This window comes from Pseudophryne corroboree, unplaced genomic scaffold (assembly GCF_028390025.1).
Source record: "Pseudophryne corroboree isolate aPseCor3 unplaced genomic scaffold, aPseCor3.hap2 scaffold_672, whole genome shotgun sequence".
NCBI classification, from domain to species: Eukaryota; Metazoa; Chordata; class Amphibia; order Anura; family Myobatrachidae; genus Pseudophryne; species Pseudophryne corroboree.
The window spans coordinates 106,072-118,430 of record NW_026970259.1 but is presented as its reverse complement, the minus strand read 5'-3'; the positions used below and the strand labels follow the sequence as shown (position 1 = coordinate 118,430).

The 12,359-nt window shown below is 45.6% G+C and overlaps 1 long non-coding RNA gene across 1 annotated transcript in view; it reads right to left on the bottom strand.

Moving 5' to 3' along the window:
* The window catches only part of LOC135037383 (uncharacterized), a 137,415-nt gene extending 126,305 nt beyond the window's left edge, over positions 1-11,110 (bottom strand). The window contains exons 1-2 of the long non-coding RNA XR_010231938.1: positions 11,031-11,110; positions 2,187-2,333 (exon numbers count right to left, since the gene is read on the bottom strand). This is a non-coding gene — a long non-coding RNA (uncharacterized LOC135037383). The remainder of the gene's footprint in view (positions 1-2,186; positions 2,334-11,030) is intronic.
* Between the last annotated feature and the right edge of the window lie 1,249 nt (positions 11,111-12,359).

The window sequence follows — 12,359 nt, the reverse complement described above, 5'->3', positions numbered from 1 at the left end:
GTATTCCATTAAAGTTAGTTGTGCTTATTTATTCCAGCAATGTCAGTCTCTGGAGAGAGGGCGTCTGACTGTACGGTTCAAAAAGAGCGCGGTGCTATGCTCCACCTCCTAGATGTTACTCTTATCCCCACAGCATCGTGGGTAAAGTACTTTAACAGCTGCTGGCCTTCTCCATTCCTAATGTTTGTTAATAGCATCTTGGATATACAGTAACTTTGTACAATAACTACAAACATCAAAGGTGGAGCATAGCGCTGGTACGTTACATACAGAGCCCCGGCGACCTCCTTTTGTCAGCGTAAAAGTTATTCCGTTACATCATTGCTGTGGGGATAAGTGTAACATCTAGGAGGTGGAGCATAGCGCCGTGCTCTTTTTTGGGTAAATGTATGATCTGGCAATATGGGGGAGAAGCGGTATCAGCGCACATGATGTGCGTTATACCTCTTCTCCCCCATGTATGATGGCTGCGGTGCGGCTATCTAAAACATAGCAGGCGGATATGCGCGGGCAATATATGAACGGTCAGCATCGCTGACCATTCCGACACCTGCAGCTGTCGATTTGGACAGCTGCAGGTGTCATACACCTGCACCATACACTACAGCAGGTACAGAGCTGTCGCTGCCTGTGGCGGGTGCCGGCACCGGACTGCGCTGAAGTTCTCACCTGAGTAACGAGTTCCTGCGCATGCACAGAGGAGCCGGCCGGGTAGGAGACGCAGCGCGTCAGCACTGAGCTGACGCGCTGTGTGCTCAGGGGTACATCACCGGAGGGGGGAGCGCTTCGGCAGACAAGATGTTAATACATCTTGTTGATGTCCCTTCCTGCTTCGCCTCAGTAATGAGGCGACGCAGGAAGTGTTATAGCGGCATGATGCGTGCGGCTATAATACATTTACCTATTTGTGCCGTACAGTCAGGCTCCCCCCCTCCAGAGACTGACATTGCTGGAATAAACAAGCACTAACTTTATCAGAATACAACTGTTGAAACTAAACTTCTATTTGGCACTTTTTAGGATTGGATACCATCGATTATTGGGTAACCTTAATGATTAGAAATAAGACAAGTCTTGTTCATTTAATATATTTTTAATGACTTACAGTATTGTTATTATGTATGCATAATGTGTATGTACAGTAATATTCATTTTTAATAAATATGTTATGGCACGCCCTAAGTATTCCTATTACCTTTTTTTGTTGTTACTTAACCCTGGCATCACAGTACTGCAGCATTACATGAGAATTCTACATACAATAATATAGCGATTGGCCAAACAGTTTTGATGCCTTGATAAGCGCTAGGTATTCATTTGTTGTTTCACTTTTATCCCTGCCTACCACCACATACACACACATAGTACACACAACAAACACGCACCACCACATATACACACACAGTACACACACCACCACTGCATATACACACGCACAGTATACACTACATACACATACAGTACACAAACACATCACTACACACACCACTATATATATATATATATATATATATATATATATATATATATATATACATACATACATACATACACACACGCCACTGCATATACACATGCATATACACATGCACAGTACACGCACACACACCACCACATATACACACAGACAGTACACACACATCACCACATAGTGCATAGTGCACACTACACACATACACTACACAGACATACAGTACACACAAACACACATACAATACACAACATCACATGTACATACATACACACCACTACATGCACACAAACACTACACACACAAAGCAGTCGATGCTACTTATCCAGAAGCCATTGTACAACTTACAATTACCAGGCTTCATGCAGCAGCAGCAGCTCCTCGTGTAGTCTGAGGGGGCGGAGCTTGTGAGTGACAGGATCAGTCAGGACCCCGGAGAAGGAGAGACTGGGGGAGAGATGCTGCCACCACACTGCCTGCACCGTCCTGTGGCTCTTGGTGAGAGTGCTGGCGTCGGGGCATGGGAGAGAGGACAGTCGCTGACAGTCTGTGACAGGAAAAAGTTATTTTCCTGTCATGGCTGTCAGTCTCCTGTGGGCCTGTTTGCAATGGGGGGCCTGGAGCTGCAGCTCCATCCGCCCCATTGTTAATCCGGCCCTGGGTGTGAGCATCATACAACTACTGACTTGCCAGTAACTATACAGCAGCTCCATACCTTGTGACTTGAAGAAACACCAGTTAACCCCGGGAATGCTGCAGTCAAAGCAACAATTCCTCTTCTTACATTCCGCTGCACTTATTGTGGGGTAGCCGCAATCCCTTCTGCTGTACGGTTCCACATTACATTGTTTCTTGTCACTTCCTGTTGATGCAGTAAGGAAACATCCAGGAATTACAGCAGCTTAGTTTTTTTTTTTTTTTTTTTAACTGGTGCAATTTAGCTAAAACAGCTAACAGGAAATTTCCACATAAATGGTATTTTCTAATCTTATCTGACCATGACTAAGAATAAAGGATACACAAGATAAACTCTTATAGCTATGGACCTTATCCATGTTTAAGCTCCATCAAATCTGTAATCAATAGCACTACATGCTCCCACTCTACCACTGTACTGTATACTCTACCTGTGTTTTTAAGGTTAAAAACACCATTTAACCCCAGTGACACTTGAATTAAAGCAGCAGCCTCTATAATAGCATTCTTTAGCATTAATCCCAGGAAATCTGCAATCTTCACGCTCTTTGATAGCCACGCTACATTGCTGTTTACTTGGATGGAGCAGAGAGCACAACATCAGGACACAGGAAATATTACAATGCATGATAAGAAAGGTGTGAGCTCTACAGCAAGGCCTCTAACCCTTTGCCAGTGCCAAATACATAGGGCTTAACTCAGATCTGATCACAGCAGCAAATTTATTAGCTAAAACCATGTACACTGCAGGGGGGGGGGGTGTATAATATGTGCAGAGAGAGTTTGATTTTGGTGCGGTGTGTTCAAACTGAAATCTAAATTGCAGTGTAAAAACAAAACAGCCAGTATTTACCCTGCACACAAACAATATAACCCACCTAAATCTCTCTGCAAATGTTATATCTGCCCCCCCCCCCATCCCTGCAGTGCACATGGTTTTGCCCACTAGCTAACAAATTTGCTGCATCTGGGAATTACAGCATCTTAATATTTCTTTTTACAGAAGGTTCAGCAAATTAAATTATTTAGTGAAATACTGTAATCATAACAGTTACAGGGATATTGTAGGTAGATTTATTGTCAGTGGATAAATGTAAAAATTAAACCCTTAGGCATAGTTCCCAAATGCTGTCATTGCAATCCAGATTTTAAGGATATCATGCTTGAGCACAGGTGACTTAATTAGAACTTCGGTCAATGTGAATTAACCATTGGACTCAACCATGGTTATCCTTAAAACCCAGGGGTCTATTTAAGATCGATCTTAATCGATGTTGGGCTTCCAGGTTGAAAAAAAAACACACATTTACTAACATTTTAAAATTTATATAAAAAATCATCTGTTCGTAAATGCAGTGCACATGGTTTTGCCCAACTGCTAACAAAAATCCTGCTGCGATCAACTCAGAATTACCCCCCATGGCCCTCATTCCGAGTTGTTCGCTCGCAAGCTGCTTTTAGCAGCATTGCACACGCTAAGCCGCCGCCTACTGGGAGTGAATCTTAGCATCTTAAAATTGCGAACGAAAGATTTGCAATATTGCGATAAGACATCTCTGTGCAGTTTCTGAGTAGCTCGAGACTTACTCTGCCAGTGCGATCAGTTCAGTGCTTGTCGTTCCTGGTTTGACGTCACAAACACACCCAGCGTTCGCCCAGACACTCCTCCGTTTCTCCAGCCATTACCGCGTTTTTCCCAGAAACGGTAGCATTTATTCCCACACGCCCCTAAAACGGTCTGTTTCCGCCCAGAAACACCCACTTCCTGTCAATCACATTACGATCACCAGAACGATGAAAAAACCGTGAGTAATATTCCTAACTGCATAGCAAATTTACTTGGCGCAGTCGCAGTGCGAACATTGCGCATGCGCATTAAGCTGAAAATCGCTGCGATGCGAAGAAAATTACCGAGCGAACAACTCGGAATGACCACCTATGTGCACTGCAGGGAAGGCAGATTTAACATGTGCAGAGAGAGTTAGATTTGGGTGTGGTGTGTTCAATCTGCAATCTAATTTGCAGTGTAAAAATAAAGCAGTCAGTATTTACCCTGCACAGAAACAAAATAACTCACCCAAATCTAACTCTTTCTGCACATGTTATATCTGCCTCCCCTGCAGTACACATGGTTTTGCCCAACTGCTAACAAAATTCCTGCTGCGATCAACTTGGAATTACCCCCATCGAATTACCCCCATTTTCACACTGCTCGTGTATATAAGACATAGGGCCTAATTCAGTTTGGATCGTAATACGCGTTCCAACCGCAAAAACTATGAAGAGGATGGGGGCATATACGCAGGGTCCATCCTGTGCGTGTGCCTACATTTTCTCCGGGTGCCCCGCAGAAAATGCGAATGCCTCTGCCTGTCAATCAGTAGAGGGCGTACCTTCGCAGGTATATCGCGATCATGAGCCATGTCTCCCATTTTTGTCATTATAGGTGCTCTGTGAGCTGCTGGCCATGCCCCAGCCCCTCTGTCTCCCGTGAATAGACATTGAGGCTTATTCAGACCAGATCGCTTCAATTTATTTTCACCCAGCGGGCAATCAGGTCTGCACTGCACATGCGTATGCGCCACAATGCGTAAGTGCGACGGTCCGGAGATCACAAGAAGATTGACAAGAAGAGGGTGTTTGTGTGGGTGGCAACTGAATGTTTCTAGGGAGTGTCCGGAAAAACCCTGGAGGGACCGGGCGTTTTGTGGGAGGATTTGTGACGTCACCTCAATGGCTGAGTAAGTGCTGAGCTGTGCAGCTCTTGTGCACATGTGATCACACACCTGCACAGCAAATTTTCCCTTCCGCTGTAGGCGGCAACTACCTGATTACAGGGATGCAAAAAACACACCCTAGCAATCAGGTCTGAATTACCCACAATGTGCATATTTGCAGAGCAACAAGCTACAGGGAGCCTTCCACCCCCCCCCCCCCTTCCACATGACTATGGGACACTGCGGCCCCCACAGGGGGGGGGGGGGGGTTGTTTGGGTTAGCTGGACATTCCCCAAAAAAGTGACTGTCCTGCAAAAATTGGTATAGTTGGGAGGTATGTTCAAATACATTTATTGTTTTGCATGCAGGGTAAATACTGGCTTCTTTGACATTTAGCCACAAATGCTGCACAGCTGAATTACAGTATTACACTGCAATTAACAGTTATGCTAGGACATTCCCCCTCCCAAATCTACCTCTCTCTGCATGTTACATCTGTCCCACAGTGGCGTGCGGTGAGGTCAGTGGCTAGTGAGGCACTACAGCCATAATTTCCGCCGAATCCTGCCGATGACCCTTAGCCAATGCCCGCTACTGCCTCTGAGCCGATACCCGCTGCCACCGCCAATGGCTTACAAACTCTCCCACAATCAACTGACCCAGCCCTCCACCACTAATTTCTATCTCAGTCCGATGCCGCCAATGCCCGCTGCCTGCCTGCTCATTGTTCTTGTTATATATTATACATTTTTAAAGAAAAAAAAAATGAGTGTTTGGGACTGGGAAGGGTGAGGGAGGAGGACATGAATGCAATTTTGTTGTCCAGGGCTTCCATTAACTTAAAGGAGAAGGGTCTGCATGGGTTAAAAAAAAATGCGTGAGGTCCCCCCTCCTTAGTATAACCAGCCTCGGGCTCTTTGAGCCGGTCCTGGTTATTTAAATACTGGGGGAAAAAATGGACAGGGGTTCCCCGTATTTAGACAACCAGCACCGGGCTCTTAGAACGGTCCAGGTTCCAAAAATACGTGGGACAAAAGATGTAGGGGTCCCCCATATTTTTAAAACCAGCACCGGGCTCCACTAGCCAGAGAGATAATGCCACAGCCGGGGGACACTTTTATGTAGGTCCCTGCGGCCCTGGCATTACCCCTCCAACTAGTCACCCCTGGCCGGGGTTCCCTGGAGGAGTGGGGACCCCTTAAATCAAGAGGTTCCTCCCCTCGAGGCACCCAAGGGCCAGAGGTGAAGCCCGAGGCTGTCCCCAGCACCCCTGGGTGGTGGGTGCCGGGCTGATAGCCATGTGTGTAAAAAAAGAATATTGTTTTTTTTGTTGTGGAACTACAAGGCCCAGCAAGCCTCCCCCGCTTGCTGGTACTTGGAGAACCTCAAGTACCAGCAGGCGGGGAAATAACGGGCTTGCTGGTACCTGTAGTTCTACAACAACAAAAAATACCCAAATAAAAACACAAACACACACAGCGTGACAGTAAAATTATTAAGACAGGCTGTAGCATGTGGGTGCATGTAACCCTATAAAAGTGATGGATTGGGTGACTATTACAATACCCACTGTTGCTGTCTGAAAAATTATGGATTTATAGATTGCTCTGCCGAGACATGTTTTTTTCTAAAATGCACCACAGGTATGGATGGATAGTATACTTGACGACACAGAGGTAGGTAGAGCAGTAGCCTACTGTACCGTACTGCTATATATTATATTATTTATTATTATTATTATCCTTTATTTATATGGCGCCACAAGGGTTCCGCAGTGCCCAATTACAGAGTACATAAATAAATAATCAAACAGGAAAACAGCAACTTACAGTTGACGACAATATAGGACAAGTACAGGGTAAATAAACATAGCTACATCAGCAGATGACACTGGAATAAGTATCAGGTGGCAGAAGACTGCTGGATTTGGTGCAGCTGAAGATTATTAAAGTAAGAAAAGAGTAAGCACATGAGGGAAGAGGGCCCTGCTCGTGAGAGCTTACATTCTAAAAGGGAGGGGTAGACAGACAGGGGTGAGACAGATGGGGTACATAGAGAGCGTGGAACAGAGGTTTAGGATGAGATTTGGCTGGGTTTGGTGTGAAGAAGTGGGTCTTGAGAACCCGTTTGAAGTTTTGTAGAGAGGTGGAGAGTCTGAGGGGGAGAGGTAGGGAATTCCAGAGAAGTGGTGCAGCACGTGAAAAATCTTGGAGGTAGGAGTGGGAGGAAGTAATCCGTAGGCAGGAGTCGGTGTGCATTAGCAGAGCGAAGAGGACGGGTGGGAGTGTAAAGCGAGATAAGATCAGAGATGTAGATGGGAGAGGAGTGGGTGAGGGCTTTGTAAGCAAGTGTGAAAAGCTTGAAATGGATTCTGAAAGGGAAGGGGAGCCAGTGAAGGACTAGTAAGAGAGGAGAGGTGGACGTAGTGCGTTTGGTGAGGAAAATGAGCCGGGAAGCAGCATTGAGGATAGATTGGAGTGGAGAGAGGTATTTGTCAGGAATGCCAGTCAGGAAGAGATTACAGCAGTCCAGTCTGGAGATGACCAGTGAGTGGATAAGAGTCTTACTTAGTAGCATCCTGGGTCAGAAAGGGTCTGATCCTGGAAATATTTTTTAGATGAAAACGGCAGGTTTGTGAGAGGTGCTGAATGTGTGGTTTGAAGGAGAGGGAGGAGTCAAGGATTACTCCAAGACAGCGCACTTGGGGGGTAGAGGAGATAGTAGTGCCATCAATAGATAATGAGATTGTAGGAGGTGAGGTTATGCGGGAGGGAGGGAAGATGATCAGCTCGGTCTTAGACATGTTAAGTTTAAGAAAGAGCTGGGACATCCAGGAAGAGATAGCAGAGAGACAGTTGGAGATACGAGTGAGGAGAGTAGGGGAGAGGTCTGGAGAGGAAAGATAGATTTGAGTGTCATCAGCATAGAGATGATATTGGAAACCAAAAGAACTAATGAGCTTACTTAGTGAGGACGTATAGAGAGAGAAGAGAAGAGGACCAAGGACAGAACCTTGGGGTACCCCTACAGTTAGTGGAAGTGAGGGGGAGGTGGAGTCATGAGAGGAGACAGAGAATGAACGGTCAGAAAGGTAGGACGACAACCAAGAGAGGGCTGTGTTACGCAGACCAATGGAGTGAAGGATTTGCAGTAGGAGAGGATGGTCCACAGTGTCAAAAGCAGCAGAGAGATCAAGTAGAATAAGTAGAGAGTAGTGTCCCTTAGATTTAGCAGCATGGAGGTCATTGCATACTTTTGTAAGGGCAGTTTCAGTGGAGTGGAGAGGACGGAAGCCAGACTGGAATGGGTCAAGCAGTGAGTGTGAGGAAAGAAAGGAAGTAAGGCGGTTGTAGACAATACGCTCAAGGAGTTTGGAGGCAAAAGGGAGGAGAGAGATGGGTCGGTAGTTGGAGAGAGTGTTTGGATCAAGGGTAGGTTTTTTAAGAATAGGAGAGATGAGAGCGTGCTTGAAGGCAGAGGGGACAGTGCCTGATGAGAGGGAGAGATTGAGAAGGTGGGAAAGATGGGAAAAAGCAGAAGAAGAGAGGTGGCAAAGGAGGCAGGAGGGGATTGGGTCAAGTGGGGAGGTGGTGAGGGGACAGGAACGAATGAGGGCCATGACTTCCTCTCCAGATGCATGGGAGAAAGATGACAGAGTTGGTGCGAGGGATGGGGAGGGTTCGTAAGGGTTGGGAGAAGGCTGGTTACTGATAGTCTGGTGTGATGTGATGTCCTGACGTATGGAGTCAATTTTGGATGTGAAGTAAGTGGCAAAGTCAAGAGCAGAGAGTGAGGAAGGGAGACGAGGTGGAGGTGGGCAGAGGAGTGAGTTGAGAGTGGCAAAGAGGCGCCGGGGGTTGGAAGACTGGGAGGAGATGAGGTTCTTGAAGTATGACTGTTTAGCAAGAGAAAGGGCAGCACTGAAGGATGAGAGCATAAGTTTGAAATGGAGGAAGTCTGCCTTAGAGCGTGATTTCCTCCAGTGTCGCTCAGCCGTACGTGAGCATTTTTGCAGATATCTGGTGCATTTGGTGTGCCAGGGTTGAGGTGTTAATTTGTGAGGGTGAATAGTGGTTGGTGGAGCAACAGAGTCAAGAGCAGAAGTAAGGGAAGCATTGTATGTGGAAGTGGCTTGTTCAGGGCATGAGAGAGAGAGAATAGGAGAGAGAAGTGAGTCAAACAGGGAGGAAAGGAATGTGGTGTCAATAGCTTCAATGTTACGCTTAGTGATGGTGGCCTTAGGAGGTAGAGATGGGGAAGTCGAGAGAGATAGGTTGAAGGAGAGCAGGTGGTGGTCAGAGAGGGGAAATGGGGAGTTGGAAAAATCAGAAATATCACAGCGGTGAGTGAAGACCAGATCCAGTGAGCTCCCATTCACATGGGAGGGTGAGGAGGTCCACTGGGAGAGACCAAGTGAAGAGGTGAGGTTAAGGAGTTTAGAGGCAGGGGATTGTGTGGGGATGTCAATAGGGATGTTGAAATCGCCTAGGATAATGGTGGGAATGTCAGAAGAGAGGAAGTGAGGAAGCCAGGAAGCAAAGTTGTCGATTAATTTGGAAGCAGTGCCAGGGGGGCGGTAAATGACAGCTACTCTAAGATGGACTGGTTGGAAGAGGCATATGGCGTGGACCTCAAATGTAGAGAATATAAGGGATGGTTCTGGTGGTATGAGTTGGTAGGAGTAACTAGAAGGTAAAAGGACCCCAACACCACCCCCATGGCGACCCCCAGGTCGGGGTGTGTGTGTGAATGTAAGGCCCCCAGCAGAGAGAGCAGCAGCAGAAGTAGTGTCAGAGGGCGTAATCCAAGTTTCAGTAATGGCTAGTAGGTGTAGGGAGTTGGAAATGAAAAGGTCATGAGTGGGGACCAGTTTGTTATAAACAGATCTGGCATTCCAGAGGGCACAGGATAGGGGGTATGAGTTTGTGGGAGAGATGTGAATTAGATTTTCAGGGTTGCTGTAGCGATGAGGTGGGATTAACTTTGAGGGCAGGGATGATGAGAGAGTAGTGATGGTACGGGTGCCTGAGCTAGGAGGGGAAACTGCAGGAGGTGGGCAGGGAGGGAGGTCAGTGTGATGTGGATGGGGGTGTGGGGAGGTGACAGGGAAGGGAGAGAGGGAGCAGGGCTGAGTTGTGGGGTAGCAGGACCATGGGGCAGAGGTGAATGAAAGTGGGGTAACAGGAAAGGTGGGGGAAGAAAACAGAGGGATGGAGGGGAGACAGAGGAGGGGAGAGAGGAGGAGGTGGAGGAGACTAGGGGGGAAGGCTAAAGATACATTATTAGGTAGACACTGAGTGATGTGGGGAGTATAAGAAAACCTTGACATAGTGTTAAGTAGGTAAATAGGTTGAGGGAAAGTGGAAGTAGGAGAGGAGACTGTAAGGCAATCCGAGCAGAAGAATTGCAGAAATGCAGGTGAGAAAAGCAGTGTAGGCTCAAGGGGTGTAGATTTAGTATGAAATGAGTCAAAAGCGTAGATAAAGTGGGTGCAGAAAAGAATTTGGAGTGTAAGAAATGAAAGGATTGTGAGAGGTTTAAGAAGCAATGGTAATTATGTTAGATGTTTTAAGTGTTTGCAGGTAAAATTGCATTGGTGCAGCTGTGCTTAAAAAACAAAATTACAATAATACAGATACAGGCATTTGTAGGTGAAATGGATGGTTTATGAAATGTCCAAGTAAGGTAGTTATGTGCTATGTAATCAGATGCAACAATCAGGAGGTGAGTGATCTGAGGAGTAAGTGACTCACATTTGTTATTAGTTCTTCAGTTTTCTTTGTTTTGTTAGATTGGTGTGCTTCTGTTTTCCTTCTTTTTCACTTCGATTGAACGCTGATTGAACACTGCTGTTATGTGTCAATTTTATCACGCTTTGATAAAAATGCACGCTTAGATCAATAAATGCACAGCCAAATGGCTTTGCACAGCCTACACCATTGGACTTAAGTAGAAGACTATTACAAGTGAAACCAATAATTGAAATCTGTAACCACACCCCACCCCCTCAAATGCCAGGCAATAAATTACCTTAAAAACAACAACCAGGCATTCCACAAAGATTAAACTGGGTCTATATCATTCAAAACTTTAAAAAAGTACTTCAAAATCACATACTATGCAATAATGTTTCAATTTGCATTACCCAGCAGAATTAGCTTTGCATATATAGATATAGTGCAGCAGAATATATTGGTGGTTGTAGTCAATTGTAATTACTCAGCAGAATTAGCTTTGCATATATAGATATAGTGCAGCAGAATATATTGGTGGATGTAGTCAATTGTAATTACCCAGCAGAATTAGCTTTGCAAATATAGATATAGTGCAGCAGAATATATTGGTGGTTGTAGTCAGTTGTAATTACCCAGCAGAATTAGCTTTGCATATATATAGTGCAGCAGAATATATTGGTGGTTGTAGTCAATTGTAATTACCCAGCAGCAGCTCTACTGCACTCAACATCACCAGTGCTCACAATATATATAATGATATATACTATGCCATAGTGGTGCTTACTATATAACACCTCCTACTGCGTTCCCCCTGGCAATGAGCATGACACCCAGAGAGTGAAACCCCTGGCAATGAGCATGACACCCAGCACGTGAAACTCTTGGCATTGAGCAGTTTTTGTAAAAGTAATTAGAAGCTTTACTGTAGGGCATAGTGTATCACAGATATTGTGGTGAGTGACATAATATGTTCCAAAGGGCATTAATGTGTGGGGCTTAACATGGTGGAAATTACTGTACTTTTTTCCCTGTGGTGGCCGAGGTCTGTTGGTGCAGGGTCAAGAACTGGGGTGTAAGGTAGTCTTTGCCTGCAAGGCTACGCCCATTTTATGGAGACCATACCCATTTTTGCGAGGTCACGCCCCCCCATCCCGTCCGGAGCGCTCACGCAAATATAGTTTTTTTTTATATATATATATATATATATGGGGGAGGGGCACAATTTTTAATGCCAATGGTGGCGGGGGGCACGCATTTGAAGCCAAATTGTTTAGAAACACCCCTGCAAGAAAATATCTGCAAATCCAATGTTACCATAAGTGTGGCATATACCTGCGCTTGCTCTTGGGGTGAGAACATCTCCCTAATTGAATTCAGCGATATGAATAGAGGTTGTGCAGCAGCCACAGAAAGGGTTAATCTCTGCAGCTTGTCACTAAATTACATTGTTGCAATTTTAGCTGGGAGCTGCAATAATTACTCTAATACATAACACAGCCAACACTTCTATATTCACACAATATACTGCATGGTGAATATAGAAGTGGTGCTTACTAAACAGCACCTCCTACTGCATTCCACATCACCGCTGGTCACACTCATATCAGGCCCATAATGCTGTATACTATGCCATAGTGGTGCTTACTATATAACACCAGGTGCTGTGCAGTGGTCAAAACACACTAACTGGTCCCATGCTGTTGTTGAACTAAAGGCCTATACACACGATGAGATTCGGT